The sequence below is a fragment of the Pleurodeles waltl genome, unplaced genomic scaffold, assembly GCF_031143425.1.
Source record: "Pleurodeles waltl isolate 20211129_DDA unplaced genomic scaffold, aPleWal1.hap1.20221129 scaffold_67, whole genome shotgun sequence".
Lineage (NCBI taxonomy): Eukaryota > Metazoa > Chordata > Amphibia > Caudata > Salamandridae > Pleurodeles > Pleurodeles waltl.
Genome location: NW_027150384.1, coordinates 463012 through 475585, shown reverse-complemented (window position 1 = coordinate 475585; position 12574 = coordinate 463012). Strand labels below are relative to the sequence as shown.

The following is a 12574-nucleotide window of genomic DNA, read 5'->3' as shown; positions in this document are numbered from 1 at the left end:
CTGCTTAAGAGGCTCAGCACTGGTTCTGTAAAGTGTCCATCCCTGGCCAGCCACAGTGCACGCGAGGAGCTGCTCATCCGGTCCTGTGCTCTTGTGCAACAAAAGGAAAGTAAAGTGACCTGATTTCTAAAGTGTTTGCTATTTCCATATGTCACCTTCATAGCACCGTAAATAACCCGTATTCATAGCAGCCACTTTATATACCTTGTGAGGGAAAAGCGTTGAGCCCACTCGGTTCGGATTTAAGGATGTGACCTGTAAGTCATGCTCAGGTACCAGCAGGGGGCACTTTACTAGTGAGCCATCTTGGAGGCTGCCCATGACTGACTCTGCCCTAGCCCACCCCACCTTTTTGAGACAAGCATCTGTTGTGAAAACTCCTCGTCCCCCCCTGGCTCCCAGCAAAGGCCTGACAGCCATCATCTCACCCCTGGAAGCACCTAGAAACTCTGCTGCTAGGCGCTCTCGAGCACAGTGTCAGTCCCACGGCTGCCTGCGTGTCTTTGACTTCTTCAGGCATCCCTCGCGCTTCCACATAAAGTGTAGCTCGTGACACGCATCACCAGAAGGGAGATTATGGTTGGGGCATAGAAGCTAGACCCCAGGCGCTACATTACATACCCTGCACTGATGCTACAGCAATTGGGCATCGTCATTTGAACGTATTTGCCCTGGTTAGTCAGCGAAAATGTCTTTTTATTTAGCACGTTGATGTGCCACAAATGTCATCACAAAACAGGATCAGTACAAGTGTAACATATGCATCCCAGAAATGCAGAAGCGTTGGTTCAACACTGCAATGTATGTAATCCCCCCCCCCCCCAGGACTGAAAAATGCAATTAAGGAGCAAACACTTTTTTTTTAGCTCAAATCACTCAGCTGTGTTTTTATAAAACATTACTGGTTTCTTGACAGCAGTGTGAATGATGACCCGAATTGCAGTCTGAACAGGGCGTGGCTATTGTTGGCAGCTCTTTCATGGCAGTACCACAATGGCTCCAGATGACAAACAAGCCTTGGTAAAGCTAATAGATCTTGCCTATGTGGGATCTATTGGTTTTGTGAATGTTTTTTTAGCCACATTGTACAGCAGCTCTGGCTTCAGTGCAGCATGGATGAATGTAAAAAAAAGCACTATGAAGTGATCAATGCTGGCTGTGTCATATACAGCTTTTTTCCTTTACTTTCAGCCATGTTGCAGCATGGCTAAATCACTGGCAAAACCAGTAGCTATCACATAGGCGATACCTATTGGCTTTGCCAATGCTTGTGTTCCTTGCCATTAATAACCTGACATCTGAAAAACATCAGGACTTTTACAAGGAGACGTGCACACTACAGGATACTGTCATTTCACTACTAACGCACCTCATGCTTGTCAATGGAAGGTTCCATGGTGTAATGGTTAGCACTCTGGACTTTGAGTCCAGCGATCTGAGTTCGAATCTCGGTAGAACCTGCTGTAGTTTTAATAATTTAACATTCATTTGTTTAGTTTTGTATTATTTTAAAATTTTCAGTCCCGTACTAATTACAAGCGAGCTAATATCTTTTGCACAGTTTACATCATCTATGCGTTGCTTATCTTGTTTATTTGAATATGTTACTATATGGATGATATCAATTAAAATTGTAGCACAGAAGTATCGCTCGTCATATATATTAATAATGCAGAACAAGTTAGGTGGACATAGATATTAATAATAATGCAGAACAAGGTAGATGGAAGTGTTAAAAGTGTTTCCGCCCAGTTTCAAACACGCGACCTTTCACGGGGGCAGCGAACGTGATAACCACTACACTACAGAAACTCGCGGGAGCTGATGTCGCCTGTACATTATACTGAGAATTATAAAGGGGTGGGGCATTGGGGGTGACGAGCAGTGAGGGGAGTGCACTGTGCACTCCCCTCAGTGCACATGTGTGTTTGGCCGGCCATCTGGGGCACACTGCTGCCGGGCTGGAGAGAGCAGGCACAGGCTCCCAGTCTGTCTGGGAGCGCCGTGGCTGGGCACTCCCAGCCAATCCTAACACTTCTCTGAGCAGCGTCAGGATTGGCCGCAGGGCAGGCTGGGAGCCTGCTGCTGACGGAGGAGCAGCGGTGCGACGGAGCAGGTAAGTTTTTAGTTTTTTAACTTTTTAATATTGTTAATATTCTCCTTGCCTCCCCACACCCCGCTCTCCACCCCACCTCTGGTAACCCCTGTGAGTCGCGACTGCCACTTAGTCAAGGAGAGTTATCTTTCCCTTAGAGTCCACTCTAGTCAAGGGGGCAAAAAGATTCTGAATCTCTGCCTAACTGAACAACACTTTAATCACCCCAGAGCCTTCCAGTAGCTGACATCACACCCAAAGAAACAATTACTAACAAGACACCATTGTGAATTATGTCCAATTCACTTTTATCCTCTTCTGAACACATCTGCTCCACCTTGGATTACATCCATGCCCAGGAATATAGTAAGGGAGACGTTCTTGTAGCTCCTTGTTACCAAGTTTCGTCCTTGGCAACCCAACTCTCTCTTCCTTACCTATCACCTGCAGACGAAAGAAAAATAGCGCACAAACAAAGCAAGTTTCATGTTGAAATTAAACATAGGAATTGGCAGACCTTAACTCCAGCTTGAACAATGGAATGGAAGCACATTTTAGTTATGTTTTTACGAATGCAATTGTCTTAAACACAGTAAATGATGAGTGACTATAAAATATATCATTTGTTAAGATACCAAGGTATAAATGCATCTGGTTAACATTTCATAAAAGCAGTTTATATCTAACAAGTGTAATATCACTCACAAAGGCACCATAATGTTGTGGTCTTTTAATGCATCACATTTACATGGGTATAGTTTTTCACACAATATATGAAGGTAAATGCTGTCCTTCTCTTCTACCAAAGAAAGCATAAAGGCACAGCCATGTTATGCTCTGTCACACCCATTGCTGTGAAACATCTGGTGGAGCCCTGGGGGTGCATCTGTAACGTAATGGGTATTTGTAAGGCACGCAATCACCTGCAAGGGTTTCCTGGCGCTGAGCAGGCGTGTGTGTGTGTAGCCCTGTCTAAGGTAGGTTGGTTTATTAAAAACGCAGGTCTTCAACTTCTTGCAGAATTGAAGAAGAGAAGAAAATGCTCTGGTGTGAAATGGGAGTCCATTCCATGCTTTAGGAGTGATGCAACAGAACACCCATCCTCCTGATCTGGTTCTCTGTATGTATGGGATGTGTGTGAGTAGGAGCCCTGAGTAGATGGAGGTCTCTTGGTGGTTGTGGAAAGAGATGCAACTGGTCAAGTAGGTGGGGCCTACGTTGTGTTGTGCCTTGAATGTGTATGTAAGGTGTTTGAAATTAGTTCATTTCTGTTTCGGGAGTCAGTGGAGCTCTCTGAGGTATGGTGAGATGTGAATTCAGAGCGGGAGGTTGAGGATGAGTCTGGGTGCCAACTTCCAGGTAGTTTTCTAGTGAGTTATCTGATGTTTCAAGCATAGAGAGCATCCCCGTGGCCCATCTTGCTGCTAACTTGGTCATGAGTGGCAGTTTTCTAGTGTTGCTGGCTGTGGATTCTAATGATGAGTATTGTCTGCTTTCAAGCCCTGCGGGAGGGTTGCCACTTTTTCAGAGAAGAATTCTAAATATTTCTGTCTAGACTCAGGTTACGGAAGGTCCGGGAGATTGTATTTAAATAGTAGTTTGTGTAAAGTTGCACTCCACTCTTTCGGACCTTCATACAAGGAGTAAAACTTTCCTCTTAGCAGTGAACTTACAGCCTGTGATAGTATTCTCTCAGTTCTGAGACTCACACTGAGTAGGGCTTTGAGAAACTTGTTCCAATAAAGAAAATAAAGACGGACTGAAGGGGGCTCAGAAAGAAATGAGGGGTGAAGAAAGAAAGAAGCTGGAATGTGGAGGGAAATAGATTGATGTTGTTAAAGTAATGTTTTATTTTACCAAGTTTGAGAGGGTTTAAAGTTTGACTACTCAGCACTGAAGGTAATGGATATCAAACAAAAAGTCACTGTGGAAACCTGGGATCTTTAGAGCTTCAGTCTAACGTCCTAGCCAAGAGCCCATGGAGGGGCTCTGTTGTTTTGGAGAGCTCACAGGTATCTTTACAGGTGTCCAGGTCTCTCATCACCTCCCCCCTTAGTCTGAAAGTAGCCTCGCCGGGGGTCGCTGCTCTCTTTACAGCAGTGTGGACCAGACATCACCACACAGGCTTAAACCTACGCTTTCGCCGACTGACCAAGATATACAAAAAGCCAGAATAAAACACCAGACATGGAAGACACACTGCATTCATGGAGACCACGAAGAAAGAGATACTGCACATTAAATAGATTTACATTAAATAGATGGAGAATACTTGACGGAGACACAAACTATTAAAACAAGCATTTGCAATGCAACGGGTCTCGCGTTTGCTCATGTTAGAGCTGATCGCGTTGTAAACTCCTAACCCGACTTTTCACCTATCGGGCAAAAGTGCATTTATGTACATAACCCGAAAAAGTGAAGTTAATTATGTAAAGTGCTCGACTTCTGCCAAGCGAGATCGCGCTCGTGAATGAGAGAAAAAGAAGTCCATGAGCCCGATGGAAAACAGCGAGCCTCGCATGTTTTCTGTACTTGGTCGCTGCGCTAGAGGAGGGCTAGCCACCGGAAAAGGCATGACCTATGCGTGCCTTCAACTAATGAAAGCAAGCGGATTTTATTAGGCAAGCCCACGTACCAATAAAAAACACTGACGTGACGTTGACAGGGCTCCGAGCCCTTTTCTAAACGCTAAAGCGTCTCGCTGCGATACGCATGCGCGAGCGCATGCAACGCAGGCTCGACCCTAAAAACATGGATAACCAATACACTACCCGGAAGCCTACGTTTCTTCGTTACTACAACTTGCGTTCACTCCAATTTCAGAAAAGTACGTTCGTTATTAAAAAAGATACAGTTTGGTTCTAATTGTTTGTATAGATGATATATAGTTTTGGTTGAAAATCAGAGGCGCAACTAGAAAAAGTAATAGTGATGAAGCTTATAATACATTTGAAATTAACCATGACGCGATTACGTGGAATTGATAATCAAGCAAAACAGCCAGTACCAATTGTTCACCACATTGTACTTTGTTTTTCTGTAAATATTAAACATTCGCTGTCGACAAAGTGGTCCATAACTTAAAATCAAAATGTACAAATGTGTTCCCAAAACTTGATTCCTTCATGTTGAAAGCTTTCTCTGTTGGATTTCCAAGCCTGCCAGCGCTCTGCTAGAGGCGCCTCTGTGTTGGTATTTATTACAATTCTATATGCTGCCACTGATCATATTATACAGTGCACTTCATATACATTAAATCGCAATACTTCTAAAATGTCGAGATTGTAAACGAAACAAATAACAAAATGTATTTCTAAAGTGTAAACATGGTTAAGTCATAAACATAGTCTCCCCGTCGGGGAATTGAACCCCGGTCTCCCGCGTGACAGGCGGGGATACTGACCACTATACTAACGAGGAACTGATGACTCCCTGGTACCTGACCTCCTACTGATTGTTCTACCTGTCCCCCTGCTGGGGGCGCTGCACCCACAGAAATGTCAGTGTTGACCCCGCCTGTGCCAGGAAGGAGCCGGTCTCTGTGTATCACTGATTTACAGCTTCCTCTGCACAGACTCCTCCTTTTCTCTCTCTGACAGTCACTGGGATCAGCGGCTGCACCTCCGTCCATTTCTGCTCTGGCTAAATTCACTTCTTGGTGCCATCTGATAAAAATGGGGGAGACAAAAAGAATTGTCAAGCTCTAGCGTCGTTGCTTCAAAACATGGCGTATTTTAATTTCAGAATGTGAAAAGAAATATGAAGAGCAAATACGAAAAAAAATCCTTCGAGCCGGATTTGAACCAGCGACCTAAGGATATCAGCTTCACCACTACAGTCCTCCGCTCTACCAACTGAGCTATCGAAGGGACGGAAGCAGCATGTGACTGCAGCCTTCAGGTAATGTACCTGCCAGCAGTAGGGCCCATGGTGATCATGTGTATGTGTGCTGGGCATTTAAAGACCGAGGTCACATATCAAGCTGTGTCTTCAGGATGCATGCTGTTTATTTTCAGATGCCTATCTCATTCTCCAACAGCACAAACCTACAATCAGCATCATTTCATCTACCACCAGAGTACTTTTTGGAAACTCATCGCACAATAACTACAAAGGGTGACTCGCCATTTTAATTGGCAAGGCGTGCTTTTCCTCTTCATTTGCGTACTCTGGAAAACACATGCCGCTTTAGCAATGCACATTTTCAGTGCTTTTCTAATATCTGAATATTTCAGCAGCAAGCATGGGGGAGGGCTTTCTGTTGAAGTCAGTCATACAGCCATTGTCTTTCCATCTTGATTACCTTTACTTAGAATTCAAAAAAATAAATGTGTCTTGTCGCAGACGCACAAAGTGATTTCTCAGCATTCTCAATGGTTTATTAAAAATAATGGGAACTAACTTTCTTGAGAAAAGTACAGCTCAGGAAATAAAATGGCAAAACCATCACAACAAGTATGTCGGCCAATGAACTCAGCTGGAATGCTGAAAGTTGTGTAGATTCTTAAACTTTGGAAAGCTTGGCGCTCAGTGTAAGAATGATAGGGAGTGTGCGGTGAAGGTGCAGGCATGTTGCCCCCCCTGTGATTGGTGAAGGCATGAACAATGACAATATTAACACTTACCAGTTTTACATAAAAAACCTTGCTCTAGTGCAAGGGTGCCCAACATAAGTCCAGTAGAGTCGGATCCATGCCGGATTTGCAGGATATCCACAAGATATATATATGATTGCCAGAAATGAACAACAGTTACATATTAAGCTCGTCAGAGGTCACCTTGAAAACCTGGCATGGACGGCCCCGCCTCCCACTGCAATGGAAACCATTCTCTAACACACAGGATGGGGGGAGTGATACTGCTTCCTACCTGGCCTCGTGCAGGAAGGAAGCCAGAGACAGTGTCTGTTAAACTCACTACAAACAGTGGCAACTTGGAACGATTTCACATTTAAGGCTGCACCCAACATTGTCTGCAGCTTGCCAGGCTGTGAGCAGGCCCAGGGTTTGCACAGACTTGAACAGATCCAGCTCTGCTTAAGAGGCTCAGCACTGGTTCTGTAAAGTGTCCATCCCTGGCCAGCCACAGTGCACGCGAGGAGCTGCTCATCCGGTCCTGTGCTCTTGTGCAACAAAAGGAAAGTAAAGTGACCTGATTTCTAAAGTGTTTGCTATTTCCATATGTCACCTTCATAGCACCGTAAATAACCCGTATTCATAGCAGCCACTTTATATACCTTGTGAGGGAAAAGCGTTGAGCCCACTCGGTTCGGATTTAAGGATGTGACCTGTAAGTCATGCTCAGGTACCAGCAGGGGGCACTTTACTAGTGAGCCATCTTGGAGGCTGCCCATGACTGACTCTGCCCTAGCCCACCCCACCTTTTTGAGACAAGCATCTGTTGTGAAAACTCCTCGTCCCCCCCTGGCTCCCAGCAAAGGCCTGACAGCCATCATCTCACCCCTGGAAGCACCTAGAAACTCTGCTGCTAGGCGCTCTCGAGCACAGTGTCAGTCCCACGGCTGCCTGCGTGTCTTTGACTTCTTCAGGCATCCCTCGCGCTTCCACATAAAGTGTAGCTCGTGACACGCATCACCAGAAGGGAGATTATGGTTGGGGCATAGAAGCTAGACCCCAGGCGCTACATTACATACCCTGCACTGATGCTACAGCAATTGGGCATCGTCATTTGAACGTATTTGCCCTGGTTAGTCAGCGAAAATGTCTTTTTATTTAGCACGTTGATGTGCCACAAATGTCATCACAAAACAGGATCAGTACAAGTGTAACATATGCATCCCAGAAATGCAGAAGCGTTGGTTCAACACTGCAATGTATGTAATCCCCCCCCCCCAGGACTGAAAAATGCACTTAAGGAGCAAACACTTTTTTTTTAGCTCAAATCACTCAGCTGTGTTTTTATAAAACATTATTGGTTTCTTGACAGCAGTGTGAATGATGACCCGAATTGCAGTCTGAACAGGGCGTGGCTATTGTTGGCAGCTCTTTCATGGCAGTACCACAATGGCTCCAGATGACAAACAAGCCTTGGTAAAGCTAATAGATCTTGCCTATGTGGGATCTATTGGTTTTGTGAATGTTTTTTTAGCCACATTGTACAGCAGCTCTGGCTTCAGTGCAGCATGGATGAATGTAAAAAAAAGCACTATGAAGTGATCAATGCTGGCTGTGTCATATACAGCTTTTTTCCTTTACTTTCAGCCATGTTGCAGCATGGCTAAATCACTGGCAAAACCAGTAGCTATCACATAGGCGATACCTATTGGCTTTGCCAATGCTTGTGTTCCTTGCCATTAATAACCTGACATCTGAAAAACATCAGGACTTTTACAAGGAGACATGCACACTACAGGATACTGTCATTTCACTACTAACGCACCTCATGCTTGTCAATGGAAGGTTCCATGGTGTAATGGTTAGCACTCTGGACTTTGAGTCCAGCGATCTGAGTTCGAATCTCGGTAGAACCTGCTGTAGTTTTAATAATTTAACATTCATTTCTTTAGTTTTGTATTATTTTAAAATTTTCAGTCCCGTACTAATTACAAGCGAGCTAATATCTTTTGCACAGTTTACATCATCTATGCGTTGCTTATCTTGTTTATTTGAATATGTTACTATATGGATGATATCAATTAAAATTGTAGCACAGAAGTATCGCTCGTCATATATATTAATAATGCAGAACAAGTTAGGTGGACATAGATATTAATAATAATGCAGAACAAGGTAGATGGAAGTGTTAAAAGTGTTTCCGCCCAGTTTCAAACACGCGACCTTTCACGGGGGCAGCGAACGTGATAACCACTACACTACAGAAACTCGCGGGAGCTGATGTCGCCTGTACATTATACTGAGAATTATAAAGGGGTGGGGCATTGGGGGTGACGAGCAGTGAGGGGAGTGCACTGTGCACTCCCCTCAGTGCACATGTGTGTTTGGCCGGCCATCTGGGGCACACTGCTGCCGGGCTGGAGAGAGCAGGCACAGGCTCCCAGTCTGTCTGGGAGCGCCGTGGCTGGGCACTCCCAGCCAATCCTAACACTTCTCTGAGCAGCGTCAGGATTGGCCGCAGGGCAGGCTGGGAGCCTGCTGCTGACGGAGGAGCAGCGGTGCGACGGAGCAGGTAAGTTTTTAGTTTTTTAACTTTTTAATATTGTTAATATTCTCCTTGCCTCCCCACACCCCGCTCTCCACCCCACCTCTGGTAACCCCTGTGAGTCGCGACTGCCACTTAGTCAAGGAGAGTTATCTTTCCCTTAGAGTCCACTCTAGTCAAGGGGGCAAAAAGATTCTGAATCTCTGCCTAACTGAACAACACTTTAATCACCCCAGAGCCTTCCAGTAGCTGACATCACACCCAAAGAAACAATTACTAACAAGACACCATTGTGAATTATGTCCAATTCACTTTTATCCTCTTCTGAACACATCTGCTCCACCTTGGATTACATCCATGCCCAGGAATATAGTAAGGGAGACGTTCTTGTAGCTCCTTGTTACCAAGTTTCGTCCTTGGCAACCCAACTCTCTCTTCCTTACCTATCACCTGCAGACGAAAGAAAAATAGCGCACAAACAAAGCAATTTTCATGTTGAAATTAAACATAGGAATTGGCAGACCTTAACTCCAGCTTGAACAATGGAATGGAAGCACATTTTAGTTATGTTTTTACAAATGCAATTGTCTTAAACACAGTAAATGATGAGTGACTATAAAATATATCATTTGTTAAGATACCAAGGTATAAATGCATCTGGTTAACATTTCATAAAAGCAGTTTATATCTAACAAGTGTAATATCACTCACAAAGGCACCATAATGTTGTGGTCTTTTAATGCATCACATTTACATGGGTATAGTTTTTCACACAATATATGAAGGTAAATGCTGTCCTTCTCTTCTACCAAAGAAAGCATAAAGGCACAGCCATGTTATGCTCTGTCACACCCATTGCTGTGAAACATCTGGTGGAGCCCTGGGGGTGCATCTGTAACGTAATGGGTATTTGTAAGGCACGCAATCACCTGCAAGGGTTTCCTGGCGCTGAGCAGGCGTGTGTGTGTGTAGCCCTGTCTAAGGTAGGTTGGTTTATTAAAAACGCAGGTCTTCAACTTCTTGCAGAATTGAAGAAGAGAAGAAAATGCTCTGGTGTGAAATGGGAGTCCATTCCATGCTTTAGGAGTGATGCAACAGAACACCCATCCTCCTGATCTGGTTCTCTGTATGTATGGGATGTGTGTGAGTAGGAGCCCTGAGTAGATGGAGGTCTCTTGGTGGTTGTGGAAAGAGATGCAACTGGTCAAGTAGGTGGGGCCTACGTTGTGTTGTGCCTTGAATGTGTATGTAAGGTGTTTGAAATTAGTTCATTTCTGTTTCGGGAGTCAGTGGAGCTCTCTGAGGTATGGTGAGATGTGAATTCAGAGCGGGAGGTTGAGGATGAGTCTGGGTGCCAACTTCCAGGTAGTTTTCTAGTGAGTTATCTGATGTTTCAAGCATAGAGAGCATCCCCGTGGCCCATCTTGCTGCTAACTTGGTCATGAGTGGCAGTTTTCTAGTGTTGCTGGCTGTGGATTCTAATGATGAGTATTGTCTGCTTTCAAGCCCTGCGGGAGGGTTGCCACTTTTTCAGAGAAGAATTCTAAATATTTCTGTCTAGACTCAGGTTACGGAAGGTCCGGGAGATTGTATTTAAATAGTAGTTTGTGTAAAGTTGCACTCCACTCTTTCGGACCTTCATACAAGGAGTAAAACTTTCCTCTTAGCAGTGAACTTACAGCCTGTGATAGTATTCTCTCAGTTCTGAGACTCACACTGAGTAGGGCTTTGAGAAACTTGTTCCAATAAAGAAAATAAAGACGGACTGAAGGGGGCTCAGAAAGAAATGAGGGGTGAAGAAAGAAAGAAGCTGGAATGTGGAGGGAAATAGATTGATGTTGTTAAAGTAATGTTTTATTTTACCAAGTTTGAGAGGGTTTAAAGTTTGACTACTCAGCACTGAAGGTAATGGATATCAAACAAAAAGTCACTGTGGAAACCTGGGATCTTTAGAGCTTCAGTCTAACGTCCTAGCCAAGAGCCCATGGAGGGGCTCTGTTGTTTTGGAGAGCTCACAGGTATCTTTACAGGTGTCCAGGTCTCTCATCACCTCCCCCCTTAGTCTGAAAGAAGCCTCGCCGGGGGTCGCTGCTCTCTTTACAGCAGTGTGGACCAGACATCACCACACAGGCTTAAACCTACGCTTTCGCCGACTGACCAAGATATACAAAAAGCCAGAATAAAACACCAGACATGGAAGACACACTGCATTCATGGAGACCACGAAGAAAGAGATACTGCACATTAAATAGATTTACATTAAATAGATGGAGAATACTTGACGGAGACACAAACTATTAAAACAAGCATTTGCAATGCAACGGGTCTCGCGTTTGCTCATGTTAGAGCTGATCGCGTTGTAAACTCCTAACCCGACTTTTCACCTATCGGGCAAAAGTGCATTTATGTACATAACCCGAAAAAGTGAAGTTAATTATGTAAAGTGCTCGACTTCTGCCAAGCGAGATCGCGCTCGTGAATGAGAGAAAAAGAAGTCCATGAGCCCGATGGAAAACAGCGAGCCTCGCATGTTTTCTGTACTTGGTCGCTGCGCTGGAGGAGGGCTAGCCACCGGAAAAGGCATGACCTATGCGTGCCTTCAACTAATGAAAGCAAGCGGATTTTATTAGGCAAGCCCACGTACCAATAAAAAACACTGACGTGACGTTGACAGGGCTCCGAGCCCTTTTCTAAACGCTAAAGCGTCTCGCTGCGATACGCATGCGCGAGCGCATGCAACGCAGGCTCGACCCTAAAAACATGGATAACCAATACACTACCCGGAAGCCTAAGTTTCTTCGTTACTACAACTTGCGTTCACTCCAATTTCAGAAAAGTACGTTCGTTATTAAAAAAGATACAGTTTGGTTCTAATTGTTTGTATAGATGATATATAGTTTTGGTTGAAAATCAGAGGCGCAACTAGAAAAAGTAATAGTGATGAAGCTTATAATACATTTGAAATTAACCATGACGCGATTACGTGGAATTGATAATCAAGCAAAACAGCCAGTACCAATTGTTCACCACATTGTACTTTGTTTTTCTGTAAATATTAAACATTCGCTGTCGACAAAGTGGTCCATAACTTAAAATCAAAATGTACAAATGTGTTCCCAAAACTTGATTCCTTCATGTTGAAAGCTTTCTCTGTTGGATTTCCAAGCCTGCCAGCGCTCTGCTAGAGGCGCCTCAGTGTTGGTATTTATTACAATTCTATATGCTGCCACTGATCATATTATACAGTGCACTTCATATACATTAAATCGCAATACTTCTAAAATGTCGAGATTGTAAACGAAACAAATAACAAAATGTATTTCTAAAGTGTAAACATGGTTAAGTCATAAACATAGT

General features: G+C 44.2%; 2 non-coding genes across 2 annotated transcripts; both read right to left on the bottom strand.

Annotated features, from left to right (window-relative positions):
• Window positions 1-5446: 5446 nt before the first annotated feature.
• Window positions 5447-5518, bottom strand: TRNAD-GUC (transfer RNA aspartic acid (anticodon GUC)). The gene has a single exon. It is a non-coding gene; the product is annotated as a tRNA-Asp (tRNA).
• A 363-nt stretch (window positions 5519-5881) lies between these two features.
• TRNAY-GUA (transfer RNA tyrosine (anticodon GUA)) lies at window positions 5882-5967 on the bottom strand. The gene is given in 2 exon segments: window positions 5882-5917; window positions 5931-5967. It is a non-coding gene; the product is annotated as a tRNA-Tyr (tRNA).
• Between the last annotated feature and the right edge of the window lie 6607 nt (window positions 5968-12574).